General features: G+C 48.4%; 1 protein-coding gene across 1 annotated transcript in view; it reads left to right on the top strand.

Moving 5' to 3' along the window:
* SLC25A30 (solute carrier family 25 member 30) overlaps positions 1-21585 on the top strand; it is a 76788-nt gene that overhangs the window by 4492 nt on the left and 50711 nt on the right. Inside the window, exon 3 of the mRNA XM_050766222.1 lies at positions 15067-15187. The gene's annotated coding sequence lies outside the window, so the exon portion shown is untranslated. The remainder of the gene's footprint in view (positions 1-15066; positions 15188-21585) is intronic.

Raw genomic sequence — 21585 nt, forward strand, 5'->3', positions numbered from 1 at the left:
GAGAATGGCGTGAACCCGGGAGGCGGAGCTTGCAGTGAGCGGAGATCGCACCACTGCACTCCAGCCTGGGCGACAGAGCAAGACTCCGTCTCAAAAAAAAAAAAAGAAAGAAAGAAAACACCTCAGTTTTCTCTCCGTCTGAAAAAGAAGCTACTGTCTATAGAAACGAAAGACATAGACTTCGCTCAACTTGCTACTCTCTCCACAGGCCATCCTGGACCATCATGTTTAAAATTACAATCCCTGCCTCTTGGAAATCCCTATGTTTTTGATTTTTTTCCTTTTGAGACAGGATCTCATTATGTTGCCCAGGTTATGAAGTGGCGCAATTGCAGCTCGTTGCAGCCTCTGCCTCCCTCCTCAGCCTCCTGAGTAGCTGGGACTACAGACATATGCCACCATGCCTGGCTAATTTTTCTGTTTTTGGTAAAGTCAGGGTTTCGCCATGTTGGCCATGCTGGTCTTGAACTCCTGGCCTCAAGTGATCCGCCCACCTTGGCCTTTAAAAGTGCTGAGATTACAGGCATGAGCCACCATGCCTGGCTTTTCTTTTATCCCAAATTTTTCTTTATGGGACTAGTCATTAACCAACATGTTCTTTTTCTTTTTCTTTTTTTTTTTTTTTGAGATGGAGTTTTGCTCTTGTTGCCTGGGCTGGAGTGCAGTTGCACAATCTTGGCTCACTGAAACTTCCACCTCCCAGGTTCAAGTGATTCTCCTGCCTCAGCCTCCCTAGTAGCTGGGATTAGAGGCATGCGCCACCACACCCGGCTAATTTTGTATTTTTAGTAAAGACAGGGTTTCTGCATGTTGGTCAGGTTGGTCTCGAACTCCTGACCTCAGGTGATCCGCCCGCCTGGACCTCCCAAAGTGCTAACATTACAGGTGTGAGCCACCATGCCTGGCCCCAACATGTTATTTTCTTATACTTACTTTGTTTGCTGTCAGCCCTCTAGACAATCTAAGTGCCATGGAGGTAAAGAGAGTTTTTTGCTCACAGTTGTATTCCCAGTGCATGAAACCATGCCTATGGCCAGGTGCGGTGGCTCATGCCTGTAATCCCAGCACTTTGGGAGGCCAGGGTGGGCAAATCACTTCGGGTCAGGAGTTTGAGACCAGTCTGGCCAACATGGCAAAACCCCGTCTCTAAAAATACAAAAAATTGGCTGAGCCTGGTGGCGTGTACCTGTAATCTCAGCTACTCGGGAGGCTAAGGCACAAGAGTCCCTTGAACCTGGGAAGTGGAGGTTGCAGTGAACCAAGATCATGCCACTGCACTCCAGCCTGGGCGACAGAGTGAGACTCCGTCTCAAAAACAAAACAAAACAAACAACCCTCCCCCCCTGCAAAAAAAAAAAAAAAAAAAAAAAAAAAACATAGAAAAGAGCTCTTCCCTGGGAGGAAGAAAAGTGGCCTAAGACATAGCTAAATCAAAAAAGCAAGTTGTAGAACAGCACAACCTGTACAGCACTCCTTCATTTAACACCCACATACACATGACAAAAACCAATAGACTGCTCTAGATACGTGTATATATTTACAAAAGCAAACATGAGAATCTAGAAGGTTATGCATCAAACTGATAACAGTGGCTAATTCTGGGAGGCAGCTGGGGAAAAGTGAGTGATAAAGGGGAACTATAGCATTAATTGTTAATGCTTGGATATTTGCCCCAATAATGTTTCGAATATCCAAAATATTATTGTTCTCACAGATACCAAACATAATAATGCAAATAAAGTATGGGGAAGTATTTGTATCATGTATAAACAATATATAAGGAAAATGCACTAGGCCGGGCGCGGTGGCTCAAGCCTGTAATCCCAGCACTTTGGGAGGCCGAGGCGGGCGGATACAAGGTCAGGAAAGACCACAGTGCACTAAAAATACAAAAAATTAGCGCCTGTATATATACCTGAAAGAATGGCGGGAACCCGGGAGGCTAGTGAGCCGAGATCGCGCCAGGAGACTCCGTCTCAAAAAAAAAAAAAAAAAAAAAAAAAAAAAAAGAAAATGCACATGCATACATACATTGCTGGCCCCGTGCCGTGGCTCATGCGTGTAATCCCAGCACTTTGGGAGGCTGAGGCAAAAGGATAGCTTGAGCCTAGGGTTTCAAGACCAGCTTGGGCAATGTAGTAAGACCCAGCCTCTACTTTTAAAACTAAATAAATAAATAAATAAATTGTGTGGCTGGGTTTTCTGATCACTTAAGCAGTATGTGAGTGTGTGTGTGTGTGTGTGTGTGTGTGCATGAGCACACACAGGGGTGAACTAGCTTGATTTTTGAAAAATGGACCTATAAATTGTTTTGCTAAAAATATCAGCAAGTCCTTATTTGGGAGTAGTGAAGAGGAGTTGGGTGAATGCTTGCCAACATGCCGCAGAAGGAAGATAAGTTTTCAAGTGAAGAGCATAGTGAGGTGGGAATTAGAGATAACAGAATTTGGAAAGCGTATTAATTTTTTTTCATTATGCTTTGCCTTGCTTGAAAAATTATTGCTAGCAGCTTTTAGAGTTCTGTGTAGCATAGCTCCCTCAAACATTAAGGAGGCCATTGGTGCAAACCGAAAATACAAATAAGACAGTAAGATGAAGCCAGGGGTAAGGATGATATCAAAGGATGTGTCATCAAGTCCTGCACAGTTGGCAGAGGTAGACTTCACACAAGGCATTTCTCTCATGGGCCCTCATTATATGATTTAGTCTCAACGAAACCCCTACAGTGAATTTAGTAATGGGTTTCCTATGGCTTATTTCTTTTTTTTTCTTTTCTTTTTGAGATGCAGTCTCGCTCTGTCGCCCAGGCTGCAGTGCAGTGGCATGATCTTGGCTCACTGCAACTTTTGCCTCCTGGGTTCAAGCGATTCTCCTACCTCAGCGTCCCAAGTAGCTGGGATTACAGGTGCAAACCACCACACCCAGCTAACTTTTGTATTTTTTAGTAGAGACAGGATTTCACCATGTTGACCAGGTTGGTCTCAAACTCTTGACCTCAGGTGATCTACCCTCCTTGGCCTCCCAAAGTGCTGGCATTACAGGCATGAGCCACCATACCCAGCCTATTTATTTTTTATTTATTTATTTTTTTGAGATGGAGTTTCACTCTTGTTGCCCAGGTTGGAATGCAATGGCATGGTCTCCGCTCACTGCAACCTCTGCCTCTCGGGTTCAAGTGATTCTCCTGTCTCAGCTTCCCAACTAGCTGCGAGTAAACAGGCATGTGCCATCATGCCCAGCTAATTTTTGTTGATCAGGCTGATCTCGACCTCCTGATCTCAGGTGATCCGCCTGCCTCAGCCTCCCAAAGTCCTGGGATTACATATGTGAGCCACCGCACCCGGCCTATTCTTTAAATAAAATAAAAGTAGAGATGGGGTGTCTGGCTATTTTGCCCAGGCTGGTCTCGAAGTCCTGGCCTCATCCTGCCCCCTCTGCCTCCCAAAGCATGGGGATTATAGATGTGAGCCACCACATCTGATCCTACTGGTGCATTTTGAAGGTAGAGACCCTAAGTCAGATTTGCTGATGAATCAATGTGGGGAATGTGGCACAGTTAACCACTCTCTCCCCTCCCCCCTCTCCTTCCCTCCCCTCCCCCCTCCTTTTTTTTGAGAGGGACTTTTGCTCTTGTCCCCCAGGCTGGAGTGCAATGGCAGACTCTCGGCTCATTGCAACCTTCGCCTCCTGGGTTCATGCCGTTCTTCTGCCTCAGCCTCCGGAGTAGCTGGGATTACAGGTGCACGCCACCATGCCTGGCTAATTTTTATATTTTTAGTAGAGATGGGGTTTTGCCATATTGGTCAGGCTAGTCTCGAACTCCTGGCCTCAAGTAATCTGCCGGCCTTGGCCTCCCAAAGTGTTGGGATTACAGGCGTGAGCACCGCCCCAGCCCACACCCTTTTGCTTGAGGCACTTTCTTTCTTTCTTTTTTTTGAGACAGAATCTCGCTGTCACCCAAGCTGGAGTGCAGTGGTGCAATCTCGACTCACTGCAAGCTCCGCCTCCCGGGTTCACGCCATTCTCCTGCCTCAGCCTCCCGAGTAGCTGGGACTACAGGTGCCCGCCACCGTGCCCGGCTTTTTTTTTTTTTTTTTGGCATTTTTAGTAGAGACGGGTTTTCACTGTGTTAGCCAGAATCGGTGCTTTCTTCTTCCTTTGGAAATATATCCTCTGGTTTCCCTCCTCCCTCACTGGCCCCTTCTCTCAGACTCTTCTGCCAGCTCTACTCCAGGTGCCTTGAAATGCCCCAGACCTCTGTGTGGGGAGTCTTCTATGCCACACCCTTTCTAGATGACATCATCTGGCCCTGGGTTTTCAGTGTGAGTCAATGTGCTGGCGACACCCAGATTCCCACCTCCAGCCCTGATTTCTTCCAAGTGCTCCAGATTCATAGACTTACTTGCCTACTTGATGTCCCTTCTTGGGTATCAAACAGGCATCTCAAAATTCAACTCTTGGCCCTCTCCCCTGCTCCAAACTTCCCCATCTCAGTAAATGCATATATTCCTCCTGGTTGCATAGGCTTCAAACCTAGGAGTCATCCTTGAATAGACTCTCTTTCTTGCCTGCGTGTTTGAGCTTTCAGCAAGTCCTGTCATTCAGACCATTCACACGTATTGAAAATCCGTCCCTTTCTTGCCGTCTTGGCTGCACATTTTGATGAAGTCGTCACCACTGCTCCCTGGACCTGTGTCCTCACTAACAGTCTTCCTGTTTCCACTGCTGCTGCTCCAGAGTCCATCCGTCTCCTCCCTTTTCAGAGAGGCTTCTCTGACCACCCTTTGCAGTGGCTGCTCCACAGCCCCTGCTGTTACAGGCTGTCATGCTCTTGTAGGTCTGCTTGTATATTTATCTTTTTCCTGCTTCCACTAGAAGGTAAGCTCCGAGAGGGCAGAGGTTCTGGCTGCCTGGTTCCATGCTGCATTTTCAGAGCCTAGAATAGTGCCTGGCACATGGTACGTGATGAGGAAAATCTCTTTTCTGATGAATGAGCAAAGCAGGGTTAGAATCTGCAGATGCTCTCTGTCTGTCTTGGGAGCTAGAGGAACTCTTACTTTTCATTTTTCCCTCCATGAATCTGCTCCACTGTCCTTTCTGTTTATTGGCTTCCTCAGTGTTTGGTTTACCATGGCGCCATCTTGGTCCCATTTTTCATGTTCTGCTCAGCTCAAAGCAGCCCACGGGCTCAACTCTCAGTGTCCCAGGAAGGGGAAACCCACTTCACTTGGGTCAGGTGTTCATTTTCCATCCTCCCTGTCTCCACCCCAATCAGCAAAGGCTAGTGGCTGGGGGTAAAAGGAAGGTGTCCCTGGCCACCAGCACAAGGGGGCTCTCCAGAGGCAAGCCCATCCCCAGCTCCTCCTGAGTAAGTGCCAGTCACCCAGGCATGGATCCTCTTTCAGGGCCCCCTGACTTGCAAAGCTGAGGACCAGCTTCCTGTCAGTGGTAACCCTCAGTGAGGGCCTTGTCTGAGCAGCCAGCAGCCTCTGTCTGAGACATTTCTACATGGGCACTCGCTAACTTAAAAAAGAGAAGCACTCACCCTTCCCAGGAGGTACTGATGTTAGGAATAGCCAAGAGTGCGGTCTTGGTCTGTAAGGAGGTGGTCCTTCCACTCCATAGGGCCCTTCCCAGGATACTGCTGTATCCCGGGGTCTGCTCGTGGTGCCAGCAAGCAGACGTTCCTTGGGAGTCCCCCTCAGCACTCCTACCCACTGCTGTCCTCTCTCCCTGCCCCCGTCTGTGTAAGGACCCTCTGATATATGTTCACTTAGTAAGCTGTGTGTGTCTAGTGGGGTGTCTTTGCCAGTGATCTGCTCCTTTTCTCTGAAAACTTTAAGGACTTTGTCTTTGATGTTATTGGATTCACAAGAATATGTGTAGATGTCAGATTTTCCTCATCTCTCCCCTGTGGCCTCTATGGGTTCTGTCAGTCTGAGGTCTTTCATCTCTCTTTAATTCTGGGAACCTCCACCTCCCGGGTTCAAGTAATTCTCCTGCCTCAGCCTCCTGAGTAGCTGGGATTACAGGCATGCACCACCACACCTGGCTAATTTTGTATTTTTAGTAGAGACGGGTTTCTCCATGCTGGTCAGGCTGGTCTTGAACTCCCAACCTCGGGTGATCTGCCCGCCTCGGCCTCCCAACATGCTGGGATTACAGGCATTAGCCACTGTGCCCGGCCGGTACTTTTTTTTTTTTCTTTCGTAGCAATGGAAGAATGGCCTCTTACACACCCTGGAGTGGAAAGTCCCAGGCACCAAGGCTCCCCACCTGAGAAGCAAGCTCAGGGCTTTCTCTTCATCCTCCCAGGGAGAGCACTGAGAGATGTTGGGGGGTTGGCAGGGGGCATCCCTTGGATTATCATTCTCCAGACTTAGGCTTGGAGGGGAGGGTGGAGAAGTGGATTTCTGGGTCTGGTCCACCTTACCTGTTTTCTCAGCTTCCCACCCACTCAGAGCTCTTGCCCGGATTCTCCCTTTCATTCTGCATATCCCTGCATCTGACTCACCTCAGGTGAGGAGGCAAAGCATCAGTTATCTCAGGCAGCAGCAGCACGAGACTCCCCTCTGATTTTCTCCTTCCCTGGCCACCTCTCCCCACCCCACTCACTCATTCCAAACCTCTGGCCTCCCCAGCGACTCTACATCCTCATCTCCATCTGTTCCCTCTCTCAGTGCTCTGGGTGACGTTGGAGAGGGAAGCCTGGAGCCCTGAGCTAGTCCGGCGTGGAGAGAGGAATGGAAAGCGATGTCCCATTTGAGGAGGCAAATTTACAGCTGGCTTATGCAATCCTAGCTATTTTTTGTTTGTTTGCTAAATCTTTGATAGTCCCAAGTGTGGTTTGTCTGCCAGTGATCTCAGCACCACCATGGAGCTTGGAAATGCGGCATCCCAACCCCACCGCAGCCCTCCCAAGTCAGACGCTGCTGCTTCACAAGCCCCCCAGGGGATCCACATGCTCATTAAAGTTTCAGGAGTCCAATTCTACAACAAAATATACTTTTATAATTAAGAAAAGGATAGTTTCTTTTAAATGGCAGAAGTTCCCCAATGAGTCAGCTACCTGTATTTCTGGCCTGTCAGGCTAAACACGGGAGACCATTCTGCATAGAATTGTACCTCCCTGAACTACTGTTGGGCCTTAGGGTGAGGATTCATCTTTCCCTTCTCCCCACTATGGAGACAAAATCCTCTTAAACATATCTGGGCCTGGCATCGTGGCTCACGCCTGTAATCCCAACACTTTGGGAGTCTGAGGAGGGTGGATCACCTGAGGTTGGGAGTTCGAGACCAGCCTGACCAACATGGAGAAACCCCGTCTCTACTCAAAATACAAAATTAGCTGGGCATGGTGGCACATGCCTGTAATCCTAGCTACTTGGGAGACTGAGGCAGGAGAATCGCTTGAACCCGGGAGGCAGAGGTTGCAGTGAGCCAAGATTGCAACATTGCACTCCAGCCTTGGCAACAAGAGCAAAACTCCATCTCAAAAAACAAACAAACAAACAAACAAACAAACAAAAACATATCTGGCAGTAGGCCAGGCATAGTGGCTCACCCCTGTAATCCCAGCACTTTGGGAGGCTGAGGCAGGTGGATCACTGCAGGTCAGGAGTTTGAGACCAGTCCGGCCAATATGATGGAACCCCATCTCTACTTAAAATACAAAAATTAGCTGGGCAGGGCGGCACTTGCCTGTAGTCCCAGCTACTTGGGAGGCTGAAGCAAGAGAATTGCTTGAACCCGGGAACTGGAGGTTGCAGTAAGCCGAGATTGCGTCACTACACTCCAGCCTAGGCGATAGAGCAAGACTCTGTCTCAAAACCAACCAACCAACAAACAAGCCAGGCGCGGTAGCTCAAGCCTCTGATCCCAGCACACTGGGAGTCCAGGAGTTCAAAATGAGCCTGGCCAACATGGTGAAACCCATCTCTACTAAAAATACAAAAATTAGCCTGGCATGGTGGTGGGTGCTTGTAATCCCAGCTACTCAGGAGGCTGAGGCAGGAGAATGGCGTGAACCCGGGAGGCGGAGCTTGCAGTGAGCCGAGATCGCGCCACTGCACTCCAGCCTGGGCGACAGAGCGAGACTCCGTCTCAAAAAAAAAAAATACAAAAATTAGCCTGGCATGGTGGTGGGTGCTTGTAATCCCAGCTACTCAGGAGGCTGAGGCAGGAGAATCGCTTGAACCCAGGAGGCGGAGGTTGCAGTGAGCCAAGACTGTGCCACTGCACTCCAGCCTGGGTGACAGAGCAAGACTCCACCTCAAAATAAAGAAATACAAACAAACAAAAAACATATCCAGCAGCAATTTTCAAGAACTCAAAAGAGATGTGAAAGAAAAAAATTTGGCTGGGTGCAGTGGCTCACGCCTGTAATCCCAGCACTTTGGGAGGCCAAGGTGGGCAGATCACAAGGTCAGGAGTTCAAGACCAGCCTGACCAACATCTTGAAACCCCGTCTCTACTAAAAATACAAAAATTAGCTGGGCGTGGTGGCGCGTGCCTGTAATCCCAGGTGCTCAGGATGCTGAGGCAGGAGAATCGCTTGAACACAGGAGACAGAGGTTGCCGAGATCGCGCCACTGCATTCCAGCCTGGGCAACAGAGCGAGACTGTCTCAAAAAAAAAAAAAAAATTAAATCAGCATATTAATTGATGAGGACAAGGACATTTTATTATCATGGGATTGTGGGGACAAATGATTGCTAAAATCATATTTAGCTTTTTAGGGGGGAAGATAATAAGATAGAGGAGAAATGGGTGAAATCAAAGGAAGTGGCAGAGAGAGATTGAAAAAAAAAGCATAACAGGAAATGAGAACAAGAATATGACTAACAATGCCTGAGCCCCACCCACCCGTCCTCAGAGTGAACTCCCTCTCTCAAAGGCTTGTAGGCACCTGCCCCCAAGCTGACTCACCCTGTTCAGTCATCACAGCTCACTGCAGTGATGAAGGCTCAGGTGATCCTTTCACATCAGCCTCTCGAGTAGCTGGGACTACAGGCATGTGCCACCACACCTGGCTAAATTTTTGTGTATATATATATATATATAGAGAGAGAGAGAGAGAGAGAGACGGAGTCTCGCTCTGTCACCAGGCTGGAGTGTAGTGGCACGATCTAGGCTCACTGCAACCTCCGCCTCCCGGGTTCAAGCGATTCTCCTGCCTCAGCCTCCTGAGTAGCTGGGACTACAGGCGTCTGCCACCACTTCCGGCTAATTTTTGTATTTTTAGTAGAGACAGGGTTTCACCATCTTGGCCAGGCTGGTCTCGAACTCCTAACTTCAAGTGATCCACCCGCCTAACTTCAAGTGATCCACCCGCCTCCCTAACTTCAAGTGATCCACCTGCCTCGGCCTCCCAAAGTGCTGAGATTACAGGCGTGAGTCACCACGCCCAGCCAGCTGCCACCTGCTAGTGTAGACAAATGAATAAACTTAGACAAGCACATGGGCTCCCTCTATACTAGCCTAGAATTTGACACCGAAACCCCATGAGTCTGGGCCACTTCCTCCCACAAGTGTGAATGGAAAATAAATCGTTTTCCAAGGAACCCAAAATCACTAAGCCAAGGGAGTCAAGCTGAGAACTTTCAGGCAAAACTGCCTCCCATTTTATTTCCTGAATAAGAGAGCCGCAAAGATTAAAAAAAAAAAAAAAAAAAAAAAAAAAAAAAAAAAAAAAAGCTACATACCTTGCTCATAATTTGCCCACAAGGAAATTCGTACTTCCACAAGGAAGGGCTCATCAGAAACTCAAAAGAATGCAACTGTTTGTCTCTTATCCACCTATGACCTGGAAGCCCCGCCCCCACCTCGAGTTGTCTCGCCTTTCTGGACCCAACCAACGTCCATCTTACACATATTGGTGGATGTCTCATGTCTCCCTAAAATGTATAAAACCAAGCTGTGCCCCGACCACCTTGGACACATGTCATCAGAACTTCCTGAGGCTGTGTCACGGGTGCGTGTCCTCAACCTTGGCAAAATACATTTTCTGAATTGGTTGAGACCTGTCTCAGATATTTTGGGTTCACATAAGGAAACAGGAAGCAGGAATCTGGTGTCTATTTCTTTTTCCCAGCACAATGTAAGCACAGTTCTAGGCTGTGTTTGTCTTGTGAGTCCTTCCTGGCTCCCCTCAGGCACTGGCTTTCTCTCCTCTCTCCGCCTTCTCTTTCTGGATCCACTAGGGGATAGCTAGAAGTGTGGGAAACTCCTGAGGACGCAACTCTACCTAGTGGTGGCCAAATCTATTGGATAAACATGTATGTAACCATCTTTTTAACCTATGTGTGTTTTGCTAGTATGGAGTGTTCTAATTAGAAGTAAATTCTTAATTTGTTTGTTCTTTAATATAATTTATTTGTTTATTTATTTTTGAGTCAGTCTGATTCTGTTGCCCAGGCTGGAGTGCAATGACACGATCTCAGCTCACTGCAATCTCGGCCTCCCAGGTTCAAGCGATTCTCCTGCCTCAGCCTCCCGAGTAGCTGGGATTACAGGCACCTGCCACCACACTTGGCTAGTTTTTTGTATTTTTAGTAGAGAAGGGGTTTTGCCCTGTTGCCCAGGCTGGTCTCAAACTCCTGACCTCAAGTGATCCACCCGCCTCGGTCTCCTAAAATGTTGGGATTACAGGCGTGAGCCACCGCGCCCGACCTTTTTTTTTTTTTTTTTTTAATTAAATGTTTATCTACAAGATCGAGACGGGGATCTCACTATGTTGTTGGTTTCAAACTCTTGGGCTACAGGGATCCTCTAGCGTCGGCTTCCCAAAGTGCTGGGATTAGTGGGCGTGAGCCACCGCGCCGGCCTATTAATAAAATCGGATGAACTTGCACTTTCTCAGTCAGCGGGTATTATTTAGTACTCACCTCCACTTCGCGGTAGGGAGCTGCATTACATTCTCCCGCGTTGCAAAGGGGGCTGGTGAGCGCGGCTTGCTTGACATCCCTACACACCCCGCCGAGGGCGTTGGCTGCAGTTACGGTTTTGCCAAATGTCCGGCAGAGGGCGCTGCGAACACGCTGCTCCAGCCGCCGGGCAAGGGAGCGCGGAATGATGTTCCCAGTGACCACAGTCAGAGGCCTCAGCGCATTCCTAGGACGCTTTCCAGCTGCTGGGGTGGCTTCACACCCCGGTAAAGAGCGTGGTTTCCAAGTTCCCGCTGAGTATTGGGATCTGGAGAGCTTTTGAAAAACAAGGACTTCTGGGCGGCACTCTCAAAGATTCTGGTTCCACAGGAATTGGGCGGGCCCTGGACCCTCTTGAAGACGTTTCCCGTTGATTTTGATGATCAGGAGGTTTGGGGTCCATTTGTGGGAACTCCCCAAGGCGACTGGGGAGCCGAAGGAGAGAGGAGGACACAAACCTGGTTTCCACTCCCAACCCTGTTGCTTTTTAGCTGCGCGATCTTTCTGTGTACTACCCCAACCCCCGGCATCACAGCTTGTAAAATGAAGCTAATAATAAAGATAGAGCTAGGCCAAGCCCTGTGGCTCAGGCTGTAACCCAGCATTTTGGGAGGCTGAGGTGGGAGGATCACCTGAGGCCAGGAATTCGAGACCAGCCTGGCCAACATGGTGAAACTCTGTCTCTACTAAAAACACAGAAATTAGCCAGGCATGTGGCACGCACCTGTAATCCCAGCTACTTGGGAGGCCAAGATGCCAGAATTGCTTGAGCCTGGGAGGCAGAGGCTGCAGGGAGCTGAGATCGAGCCACTGCACTCCAGCCTGGGCGACAGGGCCCGATTCCGTCTCAAAAAAAAAAAAAAAAAAAAAAAAAAGAAAGAAAAGAAAGAAATAAATTTTGGAATTATCACTTTGGCTAACTGAATGACTATCATTTTACAGTGGCCTGTGATCCTAGGGTCTTAGGCACAGGGGATACAGCAATGAGCAAACATGCATTCTGATGGAGAAACACGGACAATCACAACCACACAAATAAGCAAGATAATTTCCCGTAGAGATAAGAGCTTTGAGGAAACCAGAACGCAGGAATGTGATAGAAAGTGGCTGGGAACAGGGAGCTGAAGCTGGTGGGTCCAAGAATTCCTCTCCAGGGAGCTGACATTTGAGCAGTGATCTGGACAATGAAAAAGCGCTGACCGCACCTCCAGGTGAGGAGAAGAACTTTCTGGAGAGAGGAAAAAGCAAGCTATCAAAAACCCCAAGGAGTGAGTTTGGTGTGTTCAGAGAACCGGAAGGAGGGAACGCCATGAAAGAGGCCAGTAGCATGTGCTGGGCGGAGAGGGAGCCGGCCTCTTAGCCCGTGGAGAGAGAAAGCGGGAACTAAAGCCAGCACCCACTGGAAAGGCTGCGTCTGGAGAGGGAGGGAGGGCAGCTGCGGGTTGGTCAAGCTGCTGGAAGGCCCTCCCCAGGCCATGCGAACACAGGGAGCTACTCTCCCTGTCCTCAAGACAAATGCCACAGAGGCAGAGAGGACTGGGGATGGGGGGATATGGAAAATAGCTGCATAGCTTTAAGAGGTGGGTGGTGCCATTTAACTCATTTCACACAGGAGGCACTGAACTAGGGCACACTGAATGATGGCCCCCATCTCAATTTCCTTCCAGCCCTGCTCCTCGCTTGTGTGCATCCATGCCACGTGCTTTCCCGCATCCGTGCCCCTAGCTTTCCTGCACCCGTGCCCCCTGCTTTCCCGCAGCCATGCCCCCTAGCTTTCCCGCATTCATGCCCCTCGCTTTTCCGCACCCGTGCCCCCTGCTTTCCCGCTTCCGTGCCCCCACTTTCCCGCTTCCGTGCCCCCACTTTCCCGCTTCCGTGCCCCCAGATTCCCGCATCCGTGCCCCTTGCTTTCCCTGTAAGTTCTCAGGGCTTTATTTCCATTGAAATTAAAACCCAGTTCCCTTTAGTGTAACTGTCTATCACTAGTACGTGCCTAGTTTCTTTCTCCTTTGTATTAAGTGACACCATCTGGCCCTCCCAGTCACCTCGGGCTCGTGTTTCCTGTGGATGGCTTCCCAAGGGGCGGGGGCTCCTGAGCAGCATGTCTTGTGACACAACTTAGTTAGGATTGTATTTCATTCTGCATTTTACACACAGATGACTTCAGCTTTGGGTTCTAAAAGAAAGAAAAGCAGACCCTCTTCCCTTTAGGACTAAGTTGAGTGACCATTTATTTTACACGTCTTACTAGACACTGTCTGGAAAAGAATCTGGACAGACTCATTCCCTTCATTCTTCTGAGTACATAAGCTCCTACTCTGGTGTCAAGCCCTGGGGACTAGAATTCTGTCTTTAAACTTCAGGAAGTCACAGTAGAATCACAATGTCAGACACAGTCTACGAAGCGCTTCCCATATGTTACCTCATTTGATCTTTGTAATCAAACCCGCAGGTGGGGTTTGGCGGGTATGATAGTCTCCTTGTATGTTGCTGGGTTAGAGAAGGTCAGTGACTTGTTCAAGGTCACACTGCTGGTTCCTGGAAGAACTGGGCCTAACAGGCCTGTTGGCTCTGTTTTCATCCCTCTGGAATCTTTTTCTTTCTTTTTTTTTTTTTTTTCTGAGACAGAGTCTTGCTCTGTAGCCCAGGCTAAAGAGTGCAGTGGCACGATCTCAGCTCACTGCAAGCTCTGCCTCCCGGGTTCACACCATTCTCCTGCCTCAGCCTCCTGAGTAGCTGGGACTACAGGTGCCCGCCACCATGCCTGGCTAATTTTTTTTGTATTTTTATTAGAGATGGGGTTTCACTGTGTTAGCCAGGGTAGTCTTGATCTCCTGACCTCATGATCCACCTGTCTCGGCCTCCCAAAGTGCTGGGTGGGACTACAGGCATGAGCCACCGCACCTGGTCCCCTCTAGAATCTTAATCCTTAGCACTTCAGAGTGGTTGAATTCAAGATTGGGCTGCTTAGCAAACTGGTCCCTTAATTTATCAAATTGTATTGACATGTGAGCTGCATGACCACTGCTTGGACAGGGCTTCTCAGGTAGACAAGTTCTGTTTTCATAGCGAGGGAATGAACTTCCTGGGAGGCTGGACGGAAGTGAGGGAAGTGAATGATAAGCAGTCAGCTGGTCTACTCATAATATCCTCAACAGGGGCCACTTCCAGTGGTAGCCAGGTAAACTATCAGAATGACCTCCTGTAAATAACAACTCTAAGTGCAGAAAAATTACTTGAAGTCACTAAGAGATCAAAAGCCAGACTCTCAGAAAGGAGTCAATACTTGGAGGAAGGGAATGGTACTGGGTGAGTTTCCTGTTTTTTTGTTTTTTTTTTTTTTTGTTTTTTTTTTTTTTTTTTTTTTTTTTTGACAGTGTCTCACTCTGTTGCCTAGGCTGGAGTACAGTGGTGCCATCTCAGCTCACTGCAACCTCCGCCTCCCGGGTTCAAGCGATTCTCCTGCCTTAGCCTCCTGAGTAGCTGGGACTGCAGGCGCCCGTCACCACGCCTGGCTAATTTTCGTATTTTTAGTACAGACAGGGTTTTGCCATGTTGGCCAGGCTGGTCTCGAACTTCTGATCTCAGATGATCTGCCCACCTTGGCCTCCCAAAGTGCTGGGATTACAGGTGTGAGCCACCACGCCCAGTCCAGACATTTATTTCTTACTGGAAAGTCCAGGATCAAGGTGCAGCAGACGTAGTTTCTGGGGAGGATGCTCTCTACTTGTCTTGCAAATGGCACCTTCTTGCTATGTCCTCACATTGCAGAGACAGAGAGAGAGAGAGAGAGAGAAAGAGAGAGAGAGAGACAGGTGGGGGGAGGGAGGGAAAAGGAGAGAGATAACTGTTCTCTCTTCCTCTTGGTACAAAGCCACTAATCCCATCGTGGGGACCCCACTCTCTTGACCTTGTCCTTAATCACTTCCCAAAGCCCACCCGCCCTGCAACTCCAAATACCATCATACTGGGGATTAGGGCTTCGACTTGTAAATTTTTATTACTACCCGTTATGAACTGAACACAATTCAGTCCATAGCAGGTAGTAATAAAAAATACAAGTGGTGCTCTTCGCTTGTGGCAGCTGAGGAACCTAAATTCTCGTGCCTGAAGCCTCCTTTCTGCTTCATTTACTTGAAAGGAACGCTGCAGACCAGCGAAGAACTGGCAAAAATTGTCATGGAGAAGCAATGATCCAAAGACAGCTTTGGGACCTGCTGGCTCAGGGAGACTGGCTAGATGTGACCACATGTGCCCAGAAGGTAGGAGATGCATGTGATGCTCATTGTGTGTACCTTCTTGTCACTTCTGACAGAGCTGAACTTGAATTTGCCATCTCATTTTTGGAGACTCACATTTGAATATTTGCATATCTCTGGAATGGTGCCTCAGTCTGTTTTGTGCTACTATAACGCAAGACCACAGACTGAGTCATTCATAATGAGCAGAAGATTTATTTGGCTCATGGAGCAGCCTAGAACCCTACTATTAGATGTAGGAATTGAGTCAGATGGGTCAGATGGAAAATTGGCGAGGTAGAAGCATCAAAGTCAAATCAGTCATACATGGACTTCCCTAGTGGACTCATTGAAAACCAGACCTTCTGAGCTACCCTTGGTAGGGGCTCTGAAAGTGGCTTCTGAAGAGACCCCATTCTGCAACTCCCACGACTCTATGCACCAAGGGCCAGATGGCAGAAGTGTGCCCTGCAGTGCCCTCGGAAAGGCCCACTGAAACCGCAAACATTCCCTTTCTGCACTGCCATTTCATTCATGAAAACATATGGCTGGGAGAAGTTGAATATCCTATGTCACCTTTTAGTCCAACAATGTTATGGAGGCTTAGCATGGGCAGGCCTGGTGCCGGGTGATGGGGATGCACAGGGGAGCAGATCTGGCCCTGCACAAAGGAGCCCATATTTCTGGATAGTGGGGCGGAGGTGACACATGTCTATGTAACTGCAGTGTACAAAGATAGCAAATCAGTAAGATACAGGATAATTCAAGGTCTGTCTATAGCTCATCCAACTGATATGATGACCAGTTACCAACAGGAATCTCTACACATTTCCTGCTATTGAGCCTATGGAGCATGATAAAAGAAATTTGAACCAGGTGTGGTGGCTCATGCCTGTAATCCCAGCACTTTGGGAGGCTGAGGTGGGTGGAAGAATTCTAGACCAGGCTGGCCAACATGACAAAACCCCGTCTCCACTAAAAATACAAAAAATTAGCCAGCCATGGTGGCAGGTGCCTGTAATCCCAGCTACTTGGGAGGCTGAGGCAGGCGCCACCCCAGCCAACATGGCACCATCCCAGCCAGCATAGTGCTATCCCAGAAAATATGGCACCACTCTAGGCAACATGGTACCACCCCAGCCTCAGGTATTCCTTTATAGCCAAACGAATGAACTAAGACACTGGCATAGCAATACAATTAATAAATATATATTGACTGAATGAAAGAACAAGCATGTTATCTTTCTGAAAGAATATATTTTTTACAACACAATCAAATCAATGCCTTAAACTAGACTGTCATCACAGTTTTGACATACTTAAATTGGCTAAATCAAGAATAAGATTTTTTTGAGAATAAAGTATTGAGGAAATGAGATCTAGACAACCGGGTAATCTGCTGATCTGCATTCAATTTCTTTTTGGTGCCTAGTGAATTTCCTGTAAGTCTTAAAATTGGGTCATAAAGGAGATTACGCATGGTATCAATTTAGTGCATTAAGCTCTAATTTCTAATTAGAAACCATGAAAAGTTATTGTCTGAAAGCCAGCTGGGCCCTGCCAGCAGTAAAGGAAAAAGAGATTGGGTAAAATAAACAGCCTAGTCAGATAAAATTGGGGCATCTGATGTCCACACTGGTCGAATTATCTGCTTTATGTTGTGATGACCAGAGACAATTGAACTCTCAGAGGCTTCATTTATTTAAACAATGAGAGGATGAGATAGAATATTTGTTCAAATTAACTATGAATTATGTGGTAAACGTAGCCTTTCATTTTTACATAAAGGCCTGATACTACAGTAGAAACCTACTCCAGAGAACTCTTTGACAGGTAACTGGGTTGTTACACTTGGGTGTGAAGGTATGGGCGCAAAAAGACTATATAGGCTGTGGGAGGCTGGATAATGGCCCCCAAAGATGCCCAGGTGCTAATGCCTGGAACCTGTGAGTGTTAACTCGTATGGTGAAAGAGACTTCACAGATGAAATTAAGTAAAGGATCTTGAGATGAGGGTGTTATCCTGGGTTACATGGGTAGGCTGCAAATGTCATCACAAGAGTCCTTATGAGACACAGACAGAGGGAGATTTGCCTGTAGAAAAGGAGATGACAGTGCGACAATGGAGGCCAAGATTAGAGCGACATACTTTGAAGATGGAAGGAGCCACAGCCAAGGAATAGGGACGTCACCAGAAGCTGAAAAAGGCAAAGAATGGCTTCTCCTCTCAGAGCCTCCAGAAGGAACCAGCCCTGCTAGCACCTTGATTTTGGCTTTAATGAAACTGATTTCAGACATCTGACCTCCAGAACTGGAAGACAGTAAGCTTGTGTTGTTTTTGTTTGTTTGTTTTTTGAGACAGAGTCTCGCTCTGTTGCCCAGGCTGTAGTGCAATGGTGCGATCTCGGCTCACCGTAACCCCTGTCTCCTGGGTTCAAGTGATTCTCCTGCCTCAGCCTCCCGAGTAGCTAGGACTACAGGCGCACACCACCACGCCCCGCTAATTTTTGTATTTTTATTTATTTATTTATTTATTTATTTATTTTTGGACAGAGTTTTGCTCTTGTTGCCCAGGCTGGAGTGCCATGGCGTGATCTCGGCTCACCGCAACCTCTGCCTCCTGGGTTCAAGTGATTCTCCTGCCTCGGCCTCCCTAGTAGCTGGGATTACAGGCATGTGCCACCACGCCTGGCTAATTTTATATCTTTTGTAGAGATGAGGTTTCTCCATGTTGGTCAGACTGGTCTTGAACTCCTGACCTCAGGTGATCCGCCTGCCTCGGCCTCCCAAAGTGCTGGGATTAAAGGCATGAGCCACCAGGCACGGCCTCTTGTGTTGTTTTAAGCCACTAACTTTGTGACAATTTGTTACAGTGGCCACAGAAAATGAATACGTGTCCTTTCTGGGATTTCTTGGCTTCTGAGGAGTGGGAAGCAAAGCATCTAAGTTAGACGCAAGCTATGACGCTGTGCACATCGGCTGCTGCCCTGGCCTTGTCATCTGGGAAGCAGGACCTGAGGCAAAGGTTAGGACCTGAACAAATGGATTTAGGGGTGCAAGCCAGGGGTGGTGAGGGTGAGAGAAAAGGAGAAGTGAGGCAGACAAAGATGCCTAGATTTGCTGTGAGGACACTGCCTGGCCACCACTTTGCCATGAGTTGTGAGGAGACACAGCAGGTCGCTCAGCAGGCATGCATGCATCCACCCACAGAAAGGACTGCATAGATGGGCAGAGCAGTCCACAGAGCCAGAAAGCAGGGAAAGTGTCGTCTGGCTCCCTCCTATTCCCCATTTCCAACTGGTCAAGGTTCACTGTGGGTGGTTAACGCTCCAGAACCTCTGGTTTATTCCATCCAGCCCCTCCTCAGAGGTTGCCCAGGAGATCATATCCCAAAACTCACGTTATGTTGTTTTATTTATATCCAAAAATGAAGTTCAAGTTCACACAGTGATTGGATAAGGATCTAAGAGATCGAGTAGTTGCTGCAGGCCTCTTGAGGCCCAGGCTCAGAACATACTTCCAGTGTATTCTATTGGTCAAAGCAAATCCCAGGCCAGTCCAGATTTGGCCGATGTGAAGACAGACTCCATCTCTTGATGGTTGAAGCTGCAGAGGCACCTTGCAAAGGAGCCTGGATACAGAGAGGGGAAAGATTGGGACAATTTTTACAAGTAATCTAGCAAGGAGTTAACCAGAACAAAGGAATGGGAAGGGGCCCAGGCAGAAAGCCCAGTGTGAAAACTGGGAGGTGTAAGCACTGCCGATGTGGCAAAGTGCTCCTGCCTTACCAGAGCTGAAGTTCTGCACGCCATGGTGTGGAGGAAGGAGAGACTGAAGCCAGAGAGGAAGGCAGGACCCAGGTCCAGAAGGCCCTTGGGTGCCATGCCAGGGCACTTGGATTTTCATTTGAAGACAGTAGGGAATCACAAAGGGGAAGGAAATGAGCAGATTTGCATTGTGTGTGTGTGTGTGTGTGTGTGTGTGTGCATGCGTGTGCGTGTGTGTATTTGTTGTTGTTGAGACAGGGTCTCACTATGTTGCCCAGACTGGTCTTGAACTCCTGGCCTCAAATAATCCTTCCACCTCAGCCTCCCAAACTTTTGGGATTACAGGCATGAGTCACCATGCCCAGCCAGATTTTCATTTTTGAAAGACCTTTGACCCGGATATGGAGAATAGGTTAGGTAATCCAGGCAGGTCCAGAGGCAGGAGGCCAGTGAGTCCTGGTGGGTTACAGCAGGGCAGATATGGAGATGGTGGGGGCCTGATATAGTTTGGATGTTTCTTCTCTCCAAATCTCATGTTGAAATGTAATCCCCAGTGTTGGAGGTGGGACCTGATGGGAGGTATTGGTTCATGGGGGCGGATCCCTCATGAATGGCTTAGCACCATCCCCTTGGTGATGATGAGTGAGTTCATGGGAGAGCTGAGTGTTTTAGTTGGGCGTGGTGGCACGCACCTGTAGTCCCAGCTACTCGGGAGGCTGAGGCAGGGGAAGCGCTTAAAAACCCAGGAGGCAGAGCTTGCAGTGAGCTGAGATTGCGCCACTGCACTCCAGCCTGGTGACAGAGCGAGACTCCGTCTCAGAAAAAAAATAAAATAAAATAAAATAAATAAAAAGGAAGGGAGGGAGGGAGGGAGGGAGGGAGGGAAGGAAGGAAGGAGGGAAGGAAGGAGTGTCTGGCACCTCCCACCTTGCTCTCTTGCTCCCACTCTCGCCAGGTCCCATTGCCTGCTGTCCCTTTGCCTTCCGCCCTGACTGTAAATTGTGAAGCTCCTGAGGTTCTTACCAGAAGCAGATGAGGGAGTCCTGCTTGTATAGCCTGAAGAACTATGGGCCAAACAAACCTTTTTCTTTTTTCTTTTTTTTTTTTTTTGAGACGAAGTCTTGCTCTGTTGCCCAGGCTGGAGTGCAGTGGCATGATCTCAGCTCACTGCAACCTCTGCCTCCCTGGTTCAAGTGATTCTCCTGCCTCAGCCTCCCAAGTAGCTGGGATTACAGGTGCGCACCACCGCGCCTGGCTAATTTTTGTATTTGAGTAGAGATGGGGTTTTGCCAGGTTGGCTAGGCTGGTCACAAACTCCTGACCTCAAGCCATCCACCTACCTCGGCTTCCAATAGTACTGGGATTACAGGTGTGAGCCACCGCACCCGGCCACAAACCTCTTTCTTAATAAATTACCCAGTCTTAGGTATTTTTTTATAGCAATGCAAGAATGGCCTAGCACAGGACCTGCTCAAGGGACATGTGGGAGGGGACACATTTTGGGTGCAGGAGGGAGACACGCTAATACTTGTGGATGGAGGTGAGGAAGACAATGGGTTAAAGATGACCCTGGAGCTCTGACTTGGACGACATAAGGAGCAGGATCAAAAAGAAGATGATGGGCTGAGGAATGGGGTTTCGTGGTCAGCAGTCAGGAAAGGAAGTGAAGAGTAGGATACTCAGAGAAGCGAGAGAAGCCCACATTGGTCTGGGATGACCGAAAGATGCCCTTCTTGTTCAGTTTAATATCAGGCCTATTATCAGAATTTTGTTATCCTGAATCACTCAACAGAAGGAATGGGAGTAATTAATGCCATCGCCGGCCCTCAAACTCCACTATTCGGGGCTCTTGATGCTGTGAAGCACAGTCCAGATTCAGTGTGTATTCAGGTGCTTCTCCCAGGCCTGCTGCCCTTGGCCTGGAAAAGTTGGGACAGAGTTGGAGTAGGGGCCCTGATACCACCATGTCCTGCCTTGTAAACTGGATCAATCAAACTAGTTCCAGAAACTTTCTCAGACCAAACAGTCTTGTTTTTGTTTTTTTTTTGGGGGAGGGGGGGATGGAGTCTCACTCTGTCACCCAGACTGGAGTGCAGTGGCGCAATCTCGGCTCACTGCAAGCTCCGCCTCCTGGCTTCACGCCATTCTCCTGCCTCAGCCTCCCAAGTAGCTGGGACTACAGGTGCCCGCCACCACGCCCGGCTAATTTTTTGTATTTTTAGTAGAGACAGGGTTTCACCGTGTTAGCCAGGGTGGTCTCGATCTCCTGACCTCGTGATCCGCCTGCCTCGGCCTCCCAAAGTGCTGGGATTACAGGCGTGAGCCACTGCGCCTGGCCTAGACCAAACAGTCTTACGAGAATCTGATATATAAAATTCAGAATTCTTTCTTTCTTTCTTTCTTTCTTTCTTTCTTTCTTTCTTTCTTTCTTTCTTTCTTTCTTTCTTTCTTTCCTCTCTTTCTCTCTTTCTTTCTCTCTTTCTCTCTTTTCAGAAACAGAGTCTTGCTCTCTAGCCCAGGCTGTAGCAATTCTCCTGTCTCAGCCTCCCTAGTAACTGGAACTACAGTCACACACCACCATGCCTGGCTAATTTTTGTATTTTTAGTAGAGATGGGGTTTCCCCATATTGGTCAGGCTGGTTTTGAACTCCTGACC

The sequence above is a fragment of the Macaca thibetana genome, chromosome 17, assembly GCF_024542745.1.
Source record: "Macaca thibetana thibetana isolate TM-01 chromosome 17, ASM2454274v1, whole genome shotgun sequence".
Lineage (NCBI taxonomy): Eukaryota > Metazoa > Chordata > Mammalia > Primates > Cercopithecidae > Macaca > Macaca thibetana.